Source organism: Crocodylus siamensis, chromosome 4, assembly GCF_052110815.1.
Source record: "Crocodylus siamensis isolate JL-2025a chromosome 4, ASM5211081v1, whole genome shotgun sequence".
Taxonomy (NCBI): domain Eukaryota; kingdom Metazoa; phylum Chordata; order Crocodylia; family Crocodylidae; genus Crocodylus; species Crocodylus siamensis.
In genome coordinates this window covers 5,112,877-5,120,153 of record NC_143398.1, presented here as the reverse complement: position 1 = coordinate 5,120,153, position 7,277 = coordinate 5,112,877, and the positions used below count along the sequence as shown (strand labels likewise).

The following is a 7,277-nucleotide window of genomic DNA, read 5'->3' as shown; positions in this document are numbered from 1 at the left end:
AGCAACGGGACGTGGCGGGGGAGGCGGGAGCCTTGCACCCAGGGGAATTTCATGGCACCGAGGGCATTGCAGTGCACAGGTGAAGCCTCTCTGCTCCCCTCCCTTGCCGGCTGTCAGGGCTCTTGTCTGCCTGCCGCACTCCCGTTTCCTGAAACGAGTCAAATTCTTCGTCCTCTGAGGAAACCTCAGTCCCGGGCCTTGGAAATCTGTGACTTTGCTGTTGGTTACTCACCCCCTGGGTAAGGGAGATGAGGCCGACGTCACTGACTTGGATTTTAGGAGGGCCTTGGGCTTGGTGTCGTCCCGTGAAGCCCTTGAGGTGAAATGAGGGGGTGCGGGACTCGGACCAGCACGTTTCGACATCTTCGTCGACGATCCGGACGTGGGGGTGAAAAGCACGCGGGCAAAGTTCACCGAGGAGGTGCGGCCACGCGTCAGGGTAGCTTGGCGATCCAGGCGGACCTGGACACGTTAGTGAGACGGGTGGGCCAGAGCCGGATGCCGTTCGACACCGAGAAGTGCAAAGTGCTCCGTCTGGGGAGGAGAAATCCGCCACGAACCTAGCCAGCACCACGTCCGGAAGGGACCCGGGGGTCAAAACTGACCATCGGATGAATACGAGGCACCCGCGTAATGCTGCAGTTCGCAGAGCAAACAACACGCTGGCATGCATCAACCGACGCATCTCGAGCAAAGCTAAGGAAGTGATTCTTCCTCGCTACTTGGCATCGGTGAGGCTACAGCTGGAGCCCTGCGTCTGGGCTCGAGAAGGATGTGGAGAAGCTGGAGAGAGTCCAGAGAAGAGCCGCTCGTATGATTAGAGGCCTGAAGAGCAAGCCCGACGAGGAAAGGCTGACAGATACGGGACTGTTCAGCCTGCAAGACAGAAGACTTCGGGGGGTTTGGTGGGAGTTTACAAATATATCGGGGGGGGCGGGGAGAAGCACTGCAAGTCTTCGTGATTGGCAGCTTCAGCCCAGCTAGAGCAAAGTGCATGAAAATGGACTGCACGTTGCCTGGGGGAAGATGGAGAAGGTGAATCTTTTCTACCGCTCTTTCTTAAGAGTCGATCAAATCTTGTTGGCAGCCTAAGTGTCGTATTTACTCGCATTCATCATGCACCCCTTCCCCAAAAACCAGCCGTCCAAAATTGACCGCTGCTCAAGGAGGATGATAGCTTGAAGGACTGAGCTACCAATTCACATAAGTTTAGGGCCGAAAGGGACCTCATAAGTCAGCCGGTCCGGATGATCTCCAACCCTAGAGTTGTAAAGGAACTGGCCGGGTCATTGCCAGTCCCCTGGCACGGCTTTACGAGCACTCGTGGTGCTCTGGTGAGGTACCGGAGGACTGGAAGAGGGCCAGCGTGGTTCCCATCTTCAAAAAAGGCAGGAAGGAGGACCCAGGAAACTATAGGCCAGTTAGTCTCACCTCGATCCTAGGCAAGCTGCTTGAGAAAATTATGCTGGCACACATCCAGGAGGGGCCAGCAGGGGACTGCATGCTTAGGGGCAACCAGCATGGGTTCATCAGTGGCAGGTCCTGTCAGACCAACCTGGTGGCCTTTTACGATCAGATCACCAGGTCATTAGATGCAGGGGTAGCAGTGGATATAATCTTCCTGGACTTCCGGAAGGCTTTTGACACTGTCTCTCACCCTGTTCTCATTAAGAAACTGGGGGGCTGTGGTGTAGACACCCACACAGTCAAATGGGTCGCCAACTGGCTGGAGGGCCGCACCCAGAGGGTGGTGGTGGATGGGTCCTTCTCAACCTGGAAGGACGTGGGCAGTGGGGTCCCCCGGGGCTCAGTCCTCAGGCCCGCACTGTTCAACATCTTCATCAGTTATTTGGACGAGGGGGTAAGAAGCACCCTGTTCAAATTTGCTGATGACACTAAGATGTGGGGGGACGTGGGCACACTGGAAGGATGCAACAGGCTACAATCAGACCTTGACAGGTTACAAGGGTGGGCGGACGAGAATAGTATGGGATTCAACACAGACAAGTGCAAGGTGATGCACCTCGGGAGGAACAACCGGCACCATACCTACAGGTTATGGAACTCCCCTCTTGTCAGCACGGAGGTGGAAAAGGATCTTGGGGTCATCATTGACTCCAAGATGAACATGGGCCGGCAGTGTGGGGACGAGGTCAGGAAGGCCAACTGCACCTTGTCCTGCATCCACAGATGCATCTCGAGCAGGTCCAGGGAGGTGGTCCTCCCCCTCTATGCGGCGCTGGTCAGGCCGCAGCTGGAGTACTGCGTCCAGTTCTGGGCGCCACACTTCAGGAGGGATGTGGACAGCATGGAGAGGGGCCAGAGGAGGCCACTCGCATGGTCGGGGGACAACAGGGCAAGCCGTACGAGGAGAGGCTACGGGACCTGAACCTGTTCAGCCTCCAAAAGAGAAGGCTGAGGGGGGATCTTGTGGCCTGTTATAAACTAGTCAGGGGGGACCAGCAGGCATTGGGGGAGTCACTGTTCCCCCGAGCACTGCCAGGAGTGACCAGGAATAACGGTCACAAGCTGGCAGAGGGCAGGTTTAGGTTAGATATCAGGAGGCGCTACTTCACGGTCAGGGCGGCTAGGATCTGGAACCAACTTCCAAGAGAAGTGGTGCAGGCTCCTACCCTGTGGGTGTTTAAGAGGAGGTTAGATGCACATCTTGCTGGGGTCGTTTGACCCCAGTACTCTTTCCTGCCATGGCAGGGGGTCGGATTAGATGATCTGCTCAGGTCCCTTCCGACCCTAGAAACTATGAAACTATGAAACAAGGGGTCGAGCACCCCCATATGGTTCTCATATTGCTCTGCAATGACATTTGCTTATCAAAATATCCTCTTGCAAACCAAACCATCTTTCCCAAGTGAAATGTTTCGGTGGCCTCCGGTGCAGAGCGGTTGCGGGCTGTCTGGCCCATCCCGTCTCAAGAGACTTGGGATCTGGTCCTCGTTGTGTCACTGCGTTCCTCTTGCACTTGGACTTCCAGTTGCAAGACTTGGTTTCACAGCCGGGAAGAGGCTGGAGAAGAGTTGGGGCTCTGAGGGCTTTCAGCCTCCTAGAAAGAGGCCAGGCCAGTCTCTCCCGTAGCTGTGGCCCCTGGAGTCCTGCCTGCCTGGCTGCCCCAAATTGAAGGCTTCTAGTATCTGAAACTCTGGTGCAACCCAACAGAGCCAGTGGCTGGAGGCTCATGGCTCCCAGCTGTGTGATGGACCCGTTAGAAACCCAGGCAGGGCTGTCTTGGGGTCTGGCCAGGAATTTGGCAAAAGTCCATTGCACTCAAGTGAAACGTGAACAAAACATTTCAACCTTGACAATTTGCCTTTGTCGGATGAAACTTTGCTTTGCTGGAAACTGTCCAACCCCGCTCTAGACAGAAAGGCTCCCATCAGCTTCCTTTGACTTTGGATCGGACCCTTTGTTACGAATTTGTATCCCATTAAAAAGCATCGCTGCTCGTTAGCAAGGAACAAAGAAGAATGGTCTAGCCTGGAGCGTTGTAGCGTGTCCGGGACTTCATCTCGCTGAGCCCCACGCTGCCGCGCGGGTCACAATGATGGATCCGCTTTCTCATCATGAATAACCTCCTGCATACTTGTGCCCCACGATTATTGTTCTCTTCTTGTATTCATTTCCTCTATGCTTCAAAGTTTTTTTCCCGCCGCGATAAATCTGCTGCACTTCAGTTCCTAAACGTATGAAGCCGCAGAACAAATTGCTTCTTTCGAACTGCTTTGGTGTAACAATAAAAATGAAAGCTCAGCCCATAAAGCATCTGAACGATCCCTTGTTGCCTGGCACCTGTGGAAGGTTAACGTCATCTGGCTGGCAAGTACTTAAAGCCCCTTCTAACATTTCAATTAAGGGATGAAGTTTTGGGAGGAGGGAACCGTCTGGATCGGGAGATTCATGAAGGGAGATGGAGCCTTTTACATCTCTGTCATCAGCTCAGCTCCAGCCCTGGTCAGCAGCAGCCAAAAGTCATCATTATCCGACAGCTCAGGCCCAGCAGCCTTGGAGAAATGAGCTACAGACCTCGGTCTGGTTCCAGGTGAACGGGTGCATGTAGCCACACAACATCTCCCGCCCCGAGGAGCAGCCTGAGAGAGGTGGAGGAGTGTAAGGGCAAGTCACGGAGACTGGTTTGCCCTCTTCCTCTGAAGGTGGAGTTTGAGGGACGTTAGCTGGCCGCTGGGGTTGTGTTGACCAGGGATGACTGGAGCCGGTGTGGACCTGCAGGCTGCAACCTTAAAACTAGGTAGCTCCTGGCTCACTAGCAACGTAATCCTTTCAGCTTAGAGCTCGGTGCTAGCTAAATCTCCAGGCAAGCTGGCAGCCCTCCCTGAGCTCAGCATCCCTGTTATCAGTGTGTGGGCCCCCTAGTTCAAAGCTAGCTTGGGTAGACAGACCCTGGGAATGATGCCTGGATTCCCCTTGCCCTCCTGCTTGTGAGGGCTTCATTTCTTTCCACCTCCATCAGTCCAGCACCTTGCATGCCAGTGCTAGAGTTTCATTTAGAAAGACCATTGCCCTAAGATTTTTTTCGGTGCTCTTCTTGCTTCCTATGATTCTTAAGTTTTTCTCTTTGAACCCAGCCTGGCTCCTACAGAAATCAGTGGCAAAACACCCATGAGCCTCCATGGGTATAAGCCGGCTGCTTCTTTGTGGGCATTGCTAACACGTGTTCTTGTGTTGCGGAGGGGCCTGATGCATCCTTCGTAGCGCATGGTGTCTTCAATAAGACGTAGAAGTTAGGTCCCACTGCTCCCTGTCTTGAAACAGATGCCAACCTGGAGCCTCTCTCCGGTGAATTATTTGACAAAAAAAGACCTTAGATTCTCAGGCTTGGCCGATGCATCTGGTCATGTTGTTTAACACGCTGAACTTGAAATCTTTTACTTATTGTTTGCATTGTGGTAGCATTGAGGAGTACTAGTGAAGGATGCAAGGTCTTGTAATAGTGGATGATGCACACATGCATTGCAAAGACCATCCCTGCCCTACTCAACTTGCAATCTTGAGCTGGAATCTGATTCCTTAACGAAGGCTTAGCAAACAAACACCTTCTCAGAAACATAAAGAAGAGTCAGACAAATGGGAAAGCCTGTTTTTCGGGCAACAACAGTAATACAACTGCGTTCCAGAGCTGCTATTGTGTTTAAATGGGTATTGAGTTAAGTAGCTCTGGTAGCAAAAGTTACAAGTTGCAAAACTGCGCATGCAATGACCCTCTTCTATTTTACACGCTAGTAAATTCATAGTTATGATCTAGAGTAGGCGTGATCCACCTACACCACTCATGCCACGAGTAGCACAGGCAGCCACTGTGTGGGGCATTCAGCAGATCAGGGAAGGAACAGGAAACAGATAGGACAGGGAGCAGAAAGCAGAGCAGCGGATTGGAGTACCACTCCGGGAGGGTGTGGAGCTTACCTTGTGGTGCGTCTGCCAAAAAGATGGATCCCACTGGACTAGAGTTTCTCATACTTTGTCTCCATTTAAAGAGGAGTTTTGCGCATGCGGAAGATTTTGAGAGGTTTGAATTTTCCTTTGGGGGGAGGGGAATCATGGCTGTTATTCCTGATGTAAAAGGTAATCCTTTTTGTCCATCTGTACATCCTAATTACTGGATAAGCCTTTGTCTGTGCTCATGGAGTCAACGAAGCCCTGATAGGTCACGCCAGCTGAAACCCTGGGCCTATACACATGTTTAACATCTTGATTAGCAAACTGATGCATTCATAGACTTGTAGAGCTGAAAGGGACCTCAAGAACCAGCTAATTCAATCCCTTCCTTGCAGCAAGCGATTCATACCTGACCCATTAGAATACCTAGACCTTAAATCCCATTGATTTCGATGGGCATGCCCTAAAAAATACATCTGCAAGGGTTCGAAACCTTCCTCTTGTGCAACCGCTGACAAATCCAGGGAAATGTCAGTGGAAACATCTCATGATTCCCTGTATGATTGACAGGGATCCTGGTTTTCTCTGATTTAAAAAAACAACCCAATTTTTGGTTTAAAATAAGTAACCCGCAATCCACATTGGTCCACAATTAAAATGAAACACTGCTATATATATTTATATGTATTCGTGGTGCTGCTGTGATTCAAATGAAACACCACTGTCTATCTGTCTGGCTGTCTGTATGCATGTATGCATTAATGGTGTTTGATTTTAATCATGGACCAATATGGATTTTGGGTTACTTAAACCAAAAATCGGGGATTTTTTTTTACATCAGAGAAAACCAGGATCCCTGATGATAAATATTGTGGCGCTATGTTGCATTGATTCTACTAAGTCAATGAAAGTATCCTGCGTCCCACAGATGAACAACGTTGTTCTAAGTTTCGCCAGAGATATTTGAGATAAAAGGCAAGGTGCTCGCCGTAAGGAATCTGTTTCTATCTGTTGCTCCTCTTTAACATGGGTAAGTATTTCCTGGGTTAAATGGACCCCCGGAGGCATTTAGTGCTCCCTACTTCTGAGCTACAATTCAATGCAAGGTGGTGAACTCCTGTCGATTAAGATTTCATGTTGACTTACTGCATAATTTAGAAATCCTGTCTTCAGCTGTGCTAAGGACCATGTCATGGTGGTCTTGGAATAAGTGGGTGATCTCCAGGTGGCAAAGTGAGTTCACTCCTTTTAAGTCCAGGCTTTAAAAGGATTTCCTCCCAACCCACACAAACGTGTGCAAGCCCCGATTCTGTAAAATTTTTCACTGAATTGTGTTCTTCATCTGGCGGGGCCTGAATGAGAGAGAGAGAGCTGTGAAAAAACAGTGCATTGCCCTCAGCACCTTTTGATGTGAAAAATATTGCCGTTTCGTTTCAAGCGACAGTTTCAGCCCTCCTGGATTTTGCGAAAACTAACAGAAGAGCTGGCTTCTAACATCGTGAGAAGATGCGACATTGTGATTGAAGGGTGAGCAAAAATGCTGCAATTGGTACCCGAGTGTCAAACCCATTTGTGACGGGAGTCTGCTTGTTTGTACTTGGGAACAGGCAGCTTTTTAGGAAGAAAGAAACTTTTTCGAAGGTTTTTTTTAAAAATTTAAGAGTGGCCAATTTGGGAGAAGGGAATCATTTTTGAGTTCTTTCCGAAATGGGGGTAAATACGTCCAGTTTCACACGCTTTCACCTTTCACTGTCAGTATGTCCTTGATACATGCAAGGGGAAGCCAGGGGTTGCCAACATAAGCCAGGCATGGTGTGAGGTTTTCTAACTCATTGGTGGCTGCGAGGTACTGGGGTCTCCTCTGCTCT

The 7,277-nt window shown here is 50.4% G+C and overlaps 1 protein-coding gene across 5 annotated transcripts in view; it reads left to right on the top strand.

Annotated features, from left to right (window-relative positions):
- The first annotated feature begins 65 nt into the window (after positions 1–65).
- Positions 66–7,277, top strand: part of LOC149865443 (uncharacterized) — a 47,047-nt gene continuing 39,835 nt past the window's right edge. For all 5 annotated transcript variants that reach the window (XM_090041543.1, XM_090041540.1, XM_090041539.1 and 2 more), the window contains exon 1: positions 66–6,936. The gene's annotated coding sequence lies outside the window, so the exon portion shown is untranslated. The remainder of the gene's footprint in view (positions 6,937–7,277) is intronic.